We start from the raw sequence: 14,926 nt of genomic DNA, 5'->3' as shown, positions 1-14,926 counted from the left end.
CCCCGTTCACTCACTCTCTCTCTCTCTCTCTTTCTCTCTCTCTCTGTCTCTCTCAAAAATAAGCATTAAAAAAAAAGAATATTCAACATGTGAGCATTCAGAAATCATAGTAAATATTCAGTACCAAATCAGAATCTGAAATATTCAGTACCACATCTCTAACATATGCTTTTACCAGGTTGATCTGAATCACGGCACATTTTATGTAAATACAGTGTTAATTAAGATAAAGCTTTATTTCTGTCTCAAATGTTTTAGGCCAGAATTAACCAAATTATTTTCTCTGAGCATCACTTCAGATTCTTATTGCATACTTCAGGAAAATATTTTATTCTATCACTGATATGTCAAAAAATGTTCTGAAGTCATTAAAGACAACATTTGGGTATGTTGCCTCATAATTTTTCTTCATTCACAAAACTCTTTTTTTCTCCATAATAAACTTTTGTCACCAACAACATCTACTGAGTACCTCTCTGTGCAGAGCAGCCTGCTAAACGCTATCATCTCAGATGACAACTGTTTAGGCCAATGTACCACGAAGCCTCTAGTTGCCAAGTAAGTCCCCTTATGCATTGGGTTCTCTTGGTTTGTGTCTCAGAATGCTTTATTTTGATTTATTTTACATCACATGCCTTTGAAACACTGGATTTTCCCCCAAAGCTTCAACATGTTTCTGGATTGGAACCCTTTCTCCATTTCCGAAGCTTTTCTAAATAACACAAGAGGGACCATATTAAGAAATACTGAAATTGTCAACGCCCTTTCAAAACATGTATCTTCCAAGTGGGGTGAATATCAAGCAATCACACTCATTCAAATCCAAAATACATGAATATAAAAAATGAAAGTTCCCTCATATTACATCTCTGAAATGTCAACATTTCATGAAAATATTTGTGTCTAGGGACCTTGTACAACTGGGACTTATTTAGATATAGCAATAACTTTCCCCTTTTCTTCTAAACTCATAGCAGCCTACACCTCGCTTCCATGTCTAGACACAACAGAATCGTCATGTCGTCCAATCTTAGATTCGTTTCCCCCTGAAATCATTTGCCAGCGAGAGGTGAAAAGGAGTAGGTTGCAAACTCAGACAAGCCATTCTGACAGTTTCCATCTATCTCTCATTTTGCAACTAACTGGTGCAAATATCAGACGTCTGATTCACCTCCCGCACTCATTTCTGGCACACATCCTACACCAGCTGCTCAGTGCCGCTTTTGGCGAGAGTGCTGATGGGCTCTGTATCCCCAGGGATGAGAAGGATACAGAGACACACGAATGACCGCTTAACCACATTTTAGATATGACCTCTGTAAAACTCTGATCAGTAAAGTTTTTAAGGCGATGGTGATTGTAGACCAATTCTTTTAGAAATGTAATCATTTTGACTTTCAGGGGAAGGGGGTATTTTAAATGAGGAAAAAGAAAAACTAAGGAAGCTAAAATAGACAAGAGAAGAGATTGTTGCTTGGTGTGCGTGAAATAAGTTTTTTTAATCCTTCTGTGCTATTTCAGTTTCTTCTTATCACGTGGGTGTGTTTCCAGGTGAAAAAGAATGAGAACGTTTTCCGTCCAAAATGTATCTTAATTATTGTGTTCACGGGTTAGCAAAACAGAGCCCATGTCAAAAATGGTCCACGAGAGGATGCTATAAGTGGAACAAAGGCCAGCATGGCCTAGGTTGTGAGGTCTAATTATGACACTGGAAACCCCCCCTTGTGACACCTTGTTCATACCCTCCTGTCCTCCCAGGCATCTCACCTCCCCAAACTCCTTCATCTCCAACCCAGATCTCCTTCTTGTTCTCAGCTGTCAACTAATCCCTACGAAGGTGTTCAATTTTTAAAACGTGTAATTTCAAGCAACAGTTCATTCCAGAGGGGTGCCTCAGTTGAGGCAGCAAATCAGGCCACTCCTCGGCCTCATGATGTGTGAATCAGAGGCAAGGCCAAGAGAGCCGGTGACCACATGTGTGTGTATCAAAACAGAATAAGGATGACAGATGGGGCTCCTCAACTATGAGCTGTTATTCATTTAACCAGCCGACAATATGCTATGCATCAGGCTAGGAGTCAAGACTACAGAAAAAAAAATATTTTTTGAGGCAACGTCCCACCCTAGAGAAGTTCATATGCTCGTGTGGAAGGTAGGCACATCAATAAATCATTGCTGCTCCGTGTGATAAATGGCTAAAATAGAGGGATACAAAATGCCACAGAATCCCTGAAGAGACTATGTCCTTGAGGGATTTTAAACGGAAGAGCTATGTAGTTATAAATACCTGTCTGGCAGGATCACGGAAGACCAGAAACCAGGAGACCAGAGGGAATGACCTGACACAGTCACACCACAGCATACGAGGGCAGTGGGAACAGGCAGCAAGAGGCCAGTCCTCCAACGGAGTTATCTCAATAACTTATCAGATAATGTCCATCCTGTATGGAGAAAAAGAGAGTGATTGTCACCCTCTGGTGGCCAACCCTCAAAATGGAAGAATTCATACTGGACTGTGTGTGTCAGTTTGTTGTTAACTATTCTAAATGATGATTCTGCTTAAGGTACCATTAATGTTCACGCGTGTAATTGAAAAAGCATGAAAAAAAATGTTATTTTAATGCAGCCTTACATCTGAAGTCTGTGTTCTGATCCGTGGCCATAAACACACTGTAGCATTCATTTAGAACAACCATCATCTAGTTGTGACAAGCTGTTTTATCTGCTGTCCTTTTCATAGTTAACAAGTTATCAGAATGTATTGAAAAGGGTTTCAATGGGGCACGTGGGTGGCTCAGTTGGTTAAAGCGACCAGCTTCAGTTAGGACGTGATCTCACGGTTCATGGGCTCGAGGCTTGCGTGGGGCTCTGTGCTGGTGGCTCAGAGCCCGGAGCCTGAGTCTGCTTTGGACTCTGTGTCTCCCTCTCTGACCCTCCCCCACTCACACTCCACCTTCCTGTCTCTCTCTCTCTCTCTCAAAAATAAATAAATGTTAAAAAAAAAAAAGGGAGGGGGCCTCAATCAGGATTTCTTGGCTCTGCCTCTAATGAGGTATGGGATATTAAACCAGTTATCCCCTTACACCCTGGTTTTCCCAATGAGGAAATGATTTTAGGGCCCCCCTGAGCTCTAACTTGTCATGTGTCAGCTTGCACATCCAATTTGTCTTTCTTCTCCTTCACCTGATGGAAATGGGCCCATTCAGTAAATGTGCCCTTTATCTCCTGATTTCTCCACATCTATCAGTTGTGTGTAATACAGATTGCCTACCTGCTAGCGAGCCCGTTGTGTTCAAATATGGTTCATATCTACTATCTGTGAAACCCTTCAACAGCTTAGCAATTATGGCTTTACAAAGTCCATCATTTAGTCATAAAAAGGTTAATCATCTCCATCGCGCAAAATATTCTTTGTGTGACCACACACACTCTTACTGGTTTCAAAGTAAAAAAATGTATCTTAATCAATCAACCATCTAATAATTTACTGATCAATATTCAAATTTTGTTTTTAAAGAATGTCACTCAAAAAAAAGATATTCACTCAACTGAATTTAAACAAGAATAATAAAGATAATCAAAATTATTATTTTTTTAAAGACTAAAGCAAACAATGCCTCAAATAATTCTCCCCAGACCTTAAAGTTGTATTTACGTATAGGAAAACTTGCCATCACGGGGTAAAAGGCAAAAAGGTTGCTGGGACTAACACGCACCGGCCCTGCTCAACCACACCTGGCTTTATGAAGGGCATTTGTGCTACACGTGAGTTTTCACTCCCCCAACACCAACCCAAGGCTGACAAACAGAATAGAGAACTTTTGCTATTCTATTTATGTTTGTAGTGATCATTTGAAATCCCTTAGATACTTAGACTAAGCATAAAAATGCCAGATTCCCCTCAAGGTTTGTGACTTCGTATCCGATTAAACCCCAAGCCTCCTCTTTTCTCTTTTTTGTTTCATTCAGTTTCTCAGGTTCAGTTCCTCCATCCAGAATTTAAAGGGAAAGGAAGATAGGTCAGAAATTAAATTTCAATCCTCTTTTTTTTTTACGTAACACGTTGTTCACCAAGACCGTGCATTTTATTTATTTTTTTTAATGTTTATTTATTTTTGAGAGAGAGACAGAGACAGAGTGTGAGTGGTGGAGGGGAAGAGAGAGACGGAGAGAGAGGGATACACAGAATCTGAAGCAGGCTCCAGGCTCTGAGCCATCAGCGCAGAGCCCAATGCCAGGAACTGTGAGATCATGACCTGAGCCGAAGTCAGCTGCTTCACCGACTGAGCCATCCAGGCGGCCCAAGACTGTGAATTTTAAAGACCAAGGGTGGTATGAAAAAATGTCATATCATTTACTTTGTTCTGTGGGCTTCCAGGCTACTTATTTTGCCTGCTCCCTATTCAGCCAACTAGCCTAGAAATATGTAAAAATATCTAGTTTACTTTTTAGTAATTAAAAAGAACAAGAAAGAAGACTTTTTAAGTTTTCTGAACTCCAATCCTGCAGGTACTGGCTGGATAAAAACTAAAAGTAGTTTACCAATTAGAAAAGGAGCAGGGACCTCCAGGATCCCAAGTACATGGGAAGTTGTTTGGGGCTTAGAAGTTACTGTTTCGATGCACTGAATATTTCAGGTGAATGACTCCCCTCCAAGACTGTCATCGAATTTACCTAAAGGGAGAGGTGAAAAATCACATAAACTAAGCCCGAACACTGCTGCCTCTCATCACGTGAACTATGACCCTAAGCCATGCGGGGCAGCTCAATTCCTTGAATAGAAAGAGATCTCCAAAGGATGTACGGGAGCACTTTGCAACCTATGGTCCAAAACATTCTAACAAAACCCTGAGTGTGATGTGACATCGGTTTTCAGAAAATATGGAGACGAAGGCGCAAGTAAAGCCAGGTGGGACACAATCAGCAAAATCCAGACTACGGGAAACTCTCTAGGATGAGCAATCCAGGTTTTTAAGGAAAAAATACCAAAAGGAGAAATAGAGGCATGGAGGAAAGAATTCATAGGTTAAAAGACATTTGGGGGCACCTGGGTGGCTCAGTCAGTTAAGAGTCCGACTTTGGCTCAGGTCATGATCTCTCATGAGTCTGAGCCCCACGTCAGGCTCTGTGCTCACAGCTCGAAGCCTGGAGCTTGCTTCGGATTCTGTGTCTTCCTCTCTCTCTCTGCCCCTCCCCCGCTTGTGCCCTGTCTCTGTCTCTCTCTAAAAAAATAAACATTAAAAACAATTAAAAAAAAAAAAAAAGACATTTGTAAGACATTATCAACAATCACACTTTATGCCTCTTATTTTGGATCTCGAGTCAAACGGTGACAATCCAATCGTGAAAACTTGAACCCTGACGGGTTATTGATGTGCTTAAGGAATGGCTGTTAATTTTTTTTTAAGTGTGATCATGGTATCAATGCTATGCTCGAGTCCTTGTGTTTTACAGTAATATCCTGGAATGATAAAGATTTGCTTCCAATAATCGGGGAGGAGGGTGTGAGGGGATGAGGCTACAGAATTCAAGAAAAACCATGACTTAGTAATTGTTGAAATTGAATGACAGGAACTTGAAAGTCCATTATTCTGTGTAGATTTTTGAAATTTTCCTTAAAAAAAGGAAAAAGAAAAAGAAAAAGAAAACCAACAATGAGTTTGACAGTATTGGGGAGGATGAAAAGCAGCTGCTGTTCCCAAACACAGGAATGAGAACTGTTGCCATGACCTTGCAGAGCTATTTGGCATTCTGAAGTAAAGTGCTGTGTGTACCTCTATGATCTACCATCTCACTCCTAGGTATTTAGAAAACAAACTCAGGCTGAATTGCCCTCTAAGTGGCTTTTTAACCCCTCATCCATTGCTTTCTAATATTTTTAAATCATGGACTCCTATCTGAAATCACAAGGGGCACCTGAGTGCCTCAGTTGGTAAAGCATTTGACTCTTTATTTCATCCCAGGTCATGATCTCACAGTTCATGAAATCAAGCCCCGTGTCAGGCTCTGCGGTGGCAGCGTGGAACCTCTTAGGTTTCTCTCTCTCCCTCTCTCTGCCCCTCCCCTACTCTCTCTCTGTCAAAATAAATAAATTTTTAAAAAATCACACAAACTAGGGGCACCTGGGTGGCTCAGTCAGTTGAGCGTCGGACTTCAGCTCAGGTCATGATCTCATGGTCTGTGGGTTTGAGTCCCACATGGGGCTCTGTGCTGAAAGCTCAGAGCCTGGAGCCTGCTTCGGATTCTGTGTCTCCCTCCCTCTCTGCCCCTCACCCGCTCATGTTTTGTCTTCTCCCTGTCAAAAATAAATAAACATTAAAAAAAAAAATTTGGTTTTTTTTGGGGCGCCTGGGTGGCGCAGTCGGTTAAGCGTCCAACTTCAGCCAGGTCACGATCTCGCGGTCTGTGAGTTCGAGCCCCGCGTCAGGCTCTGGGCTGATGGCTCAGAGCCTGGAGCCTGTTTCCGATTCTGAGTCTCCCTCTCTCTCTGCCCCTCCCCCGTTCATGCTCTGTCTCTCTCTGTCCCAAAAATAAATAAACGTTGAAAAAAAAAAAAAACTTAAAAAAAAAAATTAAAAAAAAAATTTTTTTTTAAATTACACAAACTACATTGGATGAGGGCATGTAAAGTTCAACTGGCTGCAATATCTATAGGTATTTTTTATGTCTTGTTGTTGTTATGACATAGTTAAGGTGCGTAAAACGTACAGGTTTAAAGGACTACCTCACACATAAACAAGAATGTGTGTTGTCTGTAATACTGGAAAATGGAAGCAATATGAATATGCATCAATAGATAAATGGTTTAAACAAAGTGTGGAGAATTCACTCCATGTGCAAATGTAAAAATGAATAAACTACATATGAACCTCGATAGTTTTCCAAAACATAATGTTGAATGGAAAAAAAAAAGCAAGTTGCAAGCAGACAAAGTCAGCATGATAGATGACAAAGACACGAATGGAAAAAGCGAACTCTAAATACGAGGGAGCAGGGCCGTCAATGCAACTGGGAATAATACAGAGCGTGCGAGCATACTCGTGACATTCTGGTTCGTAAGCTGAGTGCAGGTTCATGTATGTTTGTTATATTCTTATCTATCCTATTTTGCATCCCTGAAATATTTAATGAAGAATACATTGAACAAGATGACGCCTATTAGCCAGCTCCAGTGATAGGCCTGGGGCGACAGGAAAGGGGCAGCAGCGAGCCGGTCACACATTCTTAACTCATTACAGAGAGTTCATCTTACTTCTTACAGTGTCGGGGACTTTTTAAAAATCGAAAAGCAGTTTTCTGCAAGTAAAAATCTAATTTGCAGAGTAACATGATTTTCAGGACTCTGTTGTTCTACGTGTGAAAAGAATAGTAAAGGCTTTGTCTATGTTCATCCACCCATCTGAATTATAAGACCTGGAGAGAAAACCCCAGCAGACTACCTTGAGAATCTCAGATGAAGGGCATTAAAGACAAATGCCCAACGAATGGATGTTTCTACAATTTACTCACAATTTACCTTACTTACTCAAAGCACAGAATTTTAAAAGGTTTGAAAAAATGAGACTTTAAATCTTAGTTGGTACCTATCTAGAACTCGCTGAACAGGTCAGGGTTCCGTTCTATGTTCTATGTATATTACATGTATATGTACATATATATGTATATACACATACATATATATATGCATATACACATACATACATATATATACATGTATGTATATGTACATGTCTATGTATATGTATATTATCTGTTCTATGCATATTACAAGTTTCTGATTAGTGTCCCAGAAAGCAACAATTCTGAAATCCGACCAAAAAGACAGTATCGCAGCGCCATCTACTGAACCCTAGAGAATTTCACACAAAAACTTGGGAAATGTCCTAAGAAAACGTGGGCTTTTAAACCAAACATGAAATATAAGTGCAAAGCCTCAGAACTTTTTTTTTTAAATTTTTTTTTCAACGTTTATTTTTTATTTTTGGGACAGAGAGAGACAGAGCATGAACGGGGGAGGGGCAGAGAGAGAGGGAGACACAGAATCGGAAACAGGGTCCAGGCTCCGAGCCATCAGTCCAGAGCCCGACGCGGGGCTCGAACTCACGGACCGCGAGATCGTGACCTGGCTGAAGTCGGACGCTTAACCGACTGTGCCACCCAGGCGCCCTTTTTTTTTTTTTTTGCCTCATAACTTTTTTTAAAGTTTTTATTTATTTTGAGAGCGAGAGAGAGCAGGGGAGGGCCAGAGAGAGAGGGAGAGAGAAAAAATCCCAAGCAGGCTCCACATTGTCAGCACAGAGCCCAACCGCAGGGCTCAAACTCACAGACCGTGAGATCATGACCCGATCCAAAACCAGGAATCCCATGCTTAACCGACTGAGCCACACAGGCCCCCGCCTCAGAAGAACTTTTTAAATCAACGTATTTATTTAACTCCTTAACACTGATTTCAGTATTAAAGTACATGTAACAAAGCACTGCTGTGCAGGCTGCATTTCAAAACATGAGTTTTGGTTTTATTTTACACACCACTACTCAACTACACCATTACTCATGAAAGGGCAGCCTTAAAATACCCTTTACTTCAGAACTGTGTGCTATAGAGTGGGATTTGGGGTGTCAGGCGGAGGGGGGGGTGCTGGAAAAGTCTCAGGGACCCACCTTGTCGAAGCGGAAGAGCCCTGGCTTGCAGGGCTGGCCCGTCTCCGTGGCTCAGGTAGCCACCGCCCATGTGAGCACGGCACTGCCCAGCGTGTTGCTCGATGGTTCTGGAAGCTGCTGCGGGAGCTCAGGCTCCAGCACACCACTCCGTCCGAGACAGATAGGGATTCTGAGGCCCCTGCCTAGAAAAGCATATGTTGGGGTACAGTTGCCTCAGGCCCTAATCTCCTTATAACTTGGGCCCACTTCAAAATGAAAGCACTTCAATATCAGCCCAGGCGTAGTCCCCTTGCCTGAGGCATTTCTTTTGCAGAGCATTTCTTTTTAATTTTTAGGAACCTGCAGGGCACCTCGGCCCCCTCTCATCCCAACCACAACCACCCATCTCTCTAACCTAGCTCGCAGGGGCTGCACGCAGACTCCACGAGCTGGAGGCAAGCGCCGGGTGTACCTTACAACCGGTTTGCTCCCGCAAAGAACAGACTAGACCAGTAAGCACCACCCCCCCTTCAGACCCCGTCCCTTATCTGCCACTGACTTTTCCCTCCATTGTAACGCGAGGACTCACGCCTACGGGTGGAGAGCTACCGAACGAGGGGAACGTGGGACATAGGAAGCAGCGTGTTCTGTCCACTGCGCCTGCGCACCCTCTGCCTTTCCCCGCCCCTACGTGCCTAGACGTCACGGCGCTCCCACCTCCGCGCCTTAAAAACCTTTCCCGCGCGTTGTTGGGAAGCAGCGCCGTGTCCCGCTCGCCAGGGCCATCTCCCTCTTGCCTGGGGGCGAGCCGACCATAAACGCCATCCGCACCACCCTCGGCCTCATGTCTGTTTCTACCCATATTGTCAAGAAACTCGAGATCGGTTTCGGTCCTGATCGTGCCAGAGTGGGTCCCCAAAGCCCAAGTCACGTCACCTCTCTAAACAGTAAATCCTCCACCCCTGAAAAGGATGGCGAGTCCTCACGAGGACTTTTCTGGCTTGCAGGCGAGAATTGTAAGAAAGGAACACTCGTGCTCAGTATGTGAAGCCTGGGGGAGCAGCGGCAGCATGTGGCGAAGCTGTCCCGGAAGAAGTCGCGGCACTTGCCCCACAGCTCCGCCTTGTCTCTGCGCAGGACAGGAACAGAGGCGGCTGCTGGTGGTGTTCCTAGCAAGTGGGAGGGAAAGAGTCCTGCCCCCAGTTGGGAAAGGGAATAGGACTCATATGGGGAGGCAAGTTTAAGTTGTCCCTTGGAAGACTGTCCTGATCTTTTTATTTACTGAGCTAATCAATAGGGACATCAAAATGCTAAGAGCACAAGCCCCAGCTCTCAAAGGACTGAGGTGGATGGTGGCCTGACCTGAATCTCTCCAATAGCAGAATCAGAAAAGGACCTGCGCGGAGAAGGGAAACCACAGCTCAGAGAACTGTGTTCACCCTCAGCTTCATGGCTGGTGCCGCATAACAGTCTTGAGTAGGAGGAAGAGTCTAGAAGAGAGCCTGGACCTCAGGGTTCTCAAACCATCCAATGGCAGCTGTCAATAGTGGGTCTTAAAGACTTAAAAAAGACTGCTCGGAAATGTGGTGATCCTACTGTGTGCAGCCATTGGTGAGACCATAATTTACTTAGCCATTCAGTTTTTGATTATTTGGTTGTTTCCAGTTTGGGGTCGTTACAAATAATCTTCTATGAACATCCTTGCGTATGTCTTATGTTGCTCGTATGTACACACTTTGTGTGGGCCTATGCCTAGCAGTAGAATTTCTGGGTCACAGATAGAAGGACCACATATTTTGTTCATCCAAACTGGGACGCTTTTGAAAGGACAGGTGATATTTAAAATAATTAAAATTTGGGGCGCCTGGGTGGCGCAGTCGGTTAAGCGTCCGACTTCAGCCAGGTCACAATCTCGCGGTCCGTGAGTTCGAGCCCCGCGTCAGGCTCTGGGCTGATGGCTGGGAGCCTGGAGCCTGTTTCCGATTCTGTGTCTCCCTCTCTCTCTGCCCCTCCCCCGTTCATGCTCTGTCTCTCTGTCCCAAAAATAAATAAAAACGTTGAAGAAAAAAAATTTTTTTTAATAAAAAAATAAAATAAAATAATTAAAATTTACTTCTTGATCATCAAATTGGTTTAATAAATGGGTAGACCTATAAAAGATTTTGATTCAAAACTGATTTTCAAAACAACCCCCCCTCCAAAATATTAAAGTAAGTATAACTAGGCACATTAAAATTCTAAAAAAAAAAGGGGAGGGGGTTCCTGGGTGGCTTAGCAGGTTAAGCGTCCAAGTCATGATTTTAGCTCAGTTCATGATCTCGCAGTTGGTGGGATCGAGCCCCATGTTGGGCTCTGTGCTGACAGCACAGAGCCTGCTCGGAATTCTCTCTGTCTCTGTCTCTGTCTCTCTCTCTCTCTCTCTGCCTCTCCCCCAGTCGTGCGCTCTGTCGCACTCTCTCAAAATAAATTAAAAAACTTAAAAAAATTCTTTAAAATGTTCATATTGATAATCTGCATATGTATTTTTAAATAGAATAACTATGCTTGACACATACTCACATATATGAATTGGTCTTAGCCACATCTAGTATTTTTTTTTGAAGAACATTTATTTTTTTAATTTTTTGTCTACACCCAACGTGGGGCTCAAACTTACAGCCCTGAGATCAAGAGTCACATGCTCTTCCAATTGAGCCAGCCAGGCACCCCAGAACATGTGTTTTAATATGGTCTTAATACGTTTTGTAAAACTGCCTGCAAAATGTCTTCAAAGTTGCATTTAATGTTAAAATAACTAAGAAGGGTGAGACCGTCAACAGACTCTTCTCCACAGAATGTATTCATGATGCAAATGATCTCTCTGAACCTTCTGAAGTACCTTGTAAGATCAGAGCAAAGTCTGCTAAATGAATGATAATCTCAAATCTAGTTTTTGTCATATTGAACTGTGTAAATATTTATGCCCAATATTTCCCACAGATGCTGTCTTTTTGTCTTTGTTCAGAATCATCTTCTTCAGCAAATATTTTTATAAGCAAAACTTATAAAGTAAGTTGTCTAAAACACTTTCAAGCATTTTGCCACATATATTTGCAGCAAAACTGTAGGCCTTCTCAATTCCATTCATTTCTGGTTAGAATGTAAACACATCTAATTAAAAGAATGCTATCAAACATGGCAACATGTTTCAAAGTAAAAGTTTAAAATTAAATCTCGTACAATATTTGAGTTCTTATCATTTAATTTGTTCAACAGTCCCCCATCCCCAGTTGCTTTCATAGGGTTATCTTTCAGTACCTTACTGATCACAAGCTTGGTGTTCAATAATTCAAACTGGTGAAAGTTTGAAAAGCTGCGTTTTTTGTGCCCAATTTTTTAACATTTTGATTAAGATTTTCAATAGATTCTGGAAAAATTCGACCAAAATATAGAGGATTATTTTCCAATACCATTGCAGGGCATTAGGCATATTAACAAAATAATATTTAAATGCTTATGTACTTCTAAAACCTGATTATTAATGGATAGCAAATAAAAAAGATATATATAGGGATGCCTGGGTGGCTCACTCGGCTGAGCGTCTGACTCTTGTTTTTGGCTCAGGTCATGATCTCACGTGAGATCAAGCCCCACGTGGGGCTCCACACTGAACATAGAGCCTGCTTGGGATTCTCTCTCTCTCCCTCTCTCTCTGCTCCTCTCCCCCACTCATGCTTTCTCTCTCTCTCTCTCTCAAAAAAAAAAAAAAGATATACACGTATATATAATTTAGACAAGAATAACTTCTACTTAGGTTGGTAAAATAGCACATTTTTTGTTGTGGCAAAATACACATAAAATGAAATTTACCATTTTAACTAAAGTTCAGTGGCATTAAGTACTTCCACAATGTTGTGCAAACATCACCACTATTTTCAGAACTTTTTCATCATCTCAAACAAATTCTGTACCCATTAAACAATAACTTCTCTCCCCACTGTGCCTGGTAGCCACCATTCTCATTTCTGTCTGTGTAACTTTGCCTACTAGCGATACCTCATATAAATGGACTCATGCAAAATTTGCTCTTTTGTGCTTGGTTTACTTATTTAATGGTAAACTAATGTTTTCAGAGTTTATCCGTGTTGTAGCATGTATCAGAACTTCACTCAAAAACATTTTAAGGCTGAGTAATACTCCATTAGATTTATAGATAGATCTATAGAGAGTGAGATACCGATAGCTACAGACATAGAGATTTCACACTTTGTTCATCCATTCATCCACTGATGAGCATTCGGGTTGTTTCCGCCATTTGGCTATTATGAGTACTGCTGCTATGAACAAGTGTACAAGTATCCTGAGTCTTTGCTTTCAGTTCTTTTGGGTATATACCTAGGAGTGAAACTGTTGGATCATATGGTAATTCTGTACTTAATTCTTTGAGGAACTACCTATGGTTTTCCACAGGGACTGTGCCATTTTACACTGTACAAGGACTCCAATTTCTCCATGTCCTGGCCAAAACTTATTATTTTCTTCTTCTTCTTCTTCTCCTCCTCCTCTCCCTCCTCCCCCTCCTCCTCCTCCTCCCCCCCCCCCCCCTCCGGTAATAGCCGTCCTAGTGGATTTGAAGTGGATCTCATTGTGGTTTTGATTTGCATTTTTCTTATGACCAGTAGTGTTGAGTATCTTGTTATATTCTTATTGGCCATTTATTTATATATACCTTCTTTGGAGAACTATCTCTGTAAGTCCCATTTTACCCATTTCTGAATTGGGTTATTTGTTTCTCTGTTTGTTACATTTAAGAGTTCTTTATATATTCCAGATATTAATCTCTTATCAGGTATATGATTAGCAAATGTTTTCTTCCATTCTATGGGTTGTTTTCATTCTTTTGATTGTGTCCTTTGATGCATGAAAGAGTAGCACATTTTTTGACATACCAGCAAATTGTGTGTCTACCACAATCAATCCTAACTACATTTCTCCTCCCCAGGTTTCTTTTTTAATGTTTATTTATTTTGAGGAAGAGAGAGATGGGGGGGTGGGGAACAGAGGGAGAGAGAAGAGAGAGGGATCCCAAGCAGGCTCCATGCTGTCAGCATAGAGCCTGTCACAGGACTTGATCTCACAACCTGAGCCAAAATCAAGAGTAGGGTGCTTAATTGCCTGAGCCACTGAGGCGCCTCACCTCCATAGGTTTCTTAATTTTAAAAGAATATTGTTCTTACTTCAATGTAATACTCTACCAAAATTTGTGTTTGTATCATAACCATAAAAATATTATCTTAGGGGCGTCTGGGTGGCTCAGTCAGTTAAACGTCCAGCTTCAGCTCAGGTCATGATCTCACGGTTCATGGGTTTGAGCCCCATGTCAGGCTCCATGCTGACAGCTCAGAGCTTGGAGTCTGCTTCGGATTGTGTGTGTGTGTGTGTGTGTGTGTGTGTGTGTGTGTGTGTCTGCCCCTCCCCTGCTCACAGTGTCTCCCTCTCAATCAAAAATAAACATTAAAAAATTTTTTTAATAAAATAAAAAAAATATTATCTTTAGCGTTGAATGTTGTTGTTTGTTTGTTTTTTATTTTAGAGAGAGAGTGCATGCACGTGAGCAGGGGCCAGGCAAAGGGAGGGGAGAGAAAGAGAGGGAGAGTCCTAAGCAGACCCCATGTTCTAAGCAGGCCCATGTTCAGCACGGAGTCAGACACAGGGCTCAATCCCGTGTCCCTAGGATCATGACCTGAGAGAAATCAAGAGTCCTGTGCTCAACCAACTGAACTACCAGGCGCCCCTAGTGTCAAATGTTTTAAATGGATCTATAGTAGCGTTCACCATCATATCATTAATCTTCCCTTTGACAGGATGAATTTTAAAAGCTTTACTTTCACTCCATGGATTACAGGTAAAAATTCAACCATTATTAAAGTGATTTTCTATTTGAGGCATCAGTGACACTGCCATAAAAACCATAATAATTTAGCTGTTTGAAAAGTTCTTGTTCTGCTAATGGAGTGAACACACTGACAACTATCATTTCATTTTTTGTGTTTGCACAAGAAAATTTGAAATTTAAAATGAGCAAAATTAATTTGCACTGGTCATTTGATCTTAATTAAAAGGCATGCTTCGGGGTGCCTGGGTGGCTCAGTCGGTTAAGCGTCCGACTTCAGCTCAGGTCACGATCTCATGGTCCGTGAGTTCGAGCCCCCCGTCGGGCTCTGGGCTGATGGCTCGGAGCCTGGACCTGCTTCCGATTCTGTGTCTCCCTCTCTCTCTGCCTCTCCCCTGTTCATGCTCCGTCTCT

At 42.1% G+C, this 14,926-nt stretch overlaps 1 long non-coding RNA gene across 1 annotated transcript in view; it reads right to left on the bottom strand.

The window, feature by feature from the left end:
• LOC128316287 (uncharacterized) overlaps positions 1-9,292 on the bottom strand; it is a 163,145-nt gene extending 153,853 nt beyond the window's left edge. The window contains exons 1-3 of the long non-coding RNA XR_008299931.1: positions 9,230-9,292; positions 8,662-8,843; positions 2,288-2,441 (exon numbers count right to left, since the gene is read on the bottom strand). This is a non-coding gene — a long non-coding RNA (uncharacterized LOC128316287). The remainder of the gene's footprint in view (positions 1-2,287; positions 2,442-8,661; positions 8,844-9,229) is intronic.
• Positions 9,293-14,926: the final 5,634 nt, after the last annotated feature.

Source organism: Acinonyx jubatus, chromosome B4, assembly GCF_027475565.1.
Source record: "Acinonyx jubatus isolate Ajub_Pintada_27869175 chromosome B4, VMU_Ajub_asm_v1.0, whole genome shotgun sequence".
Taxonomy (NCBI): Eukaryota; Metazoa; Chordata; class Mammalia; order Carnivora; family Felidae; genus Acinonyx; species Acinonyx jubatus.
This window is presented reverse-complemented; position numbering and strand designations above follow the sequence as displayed.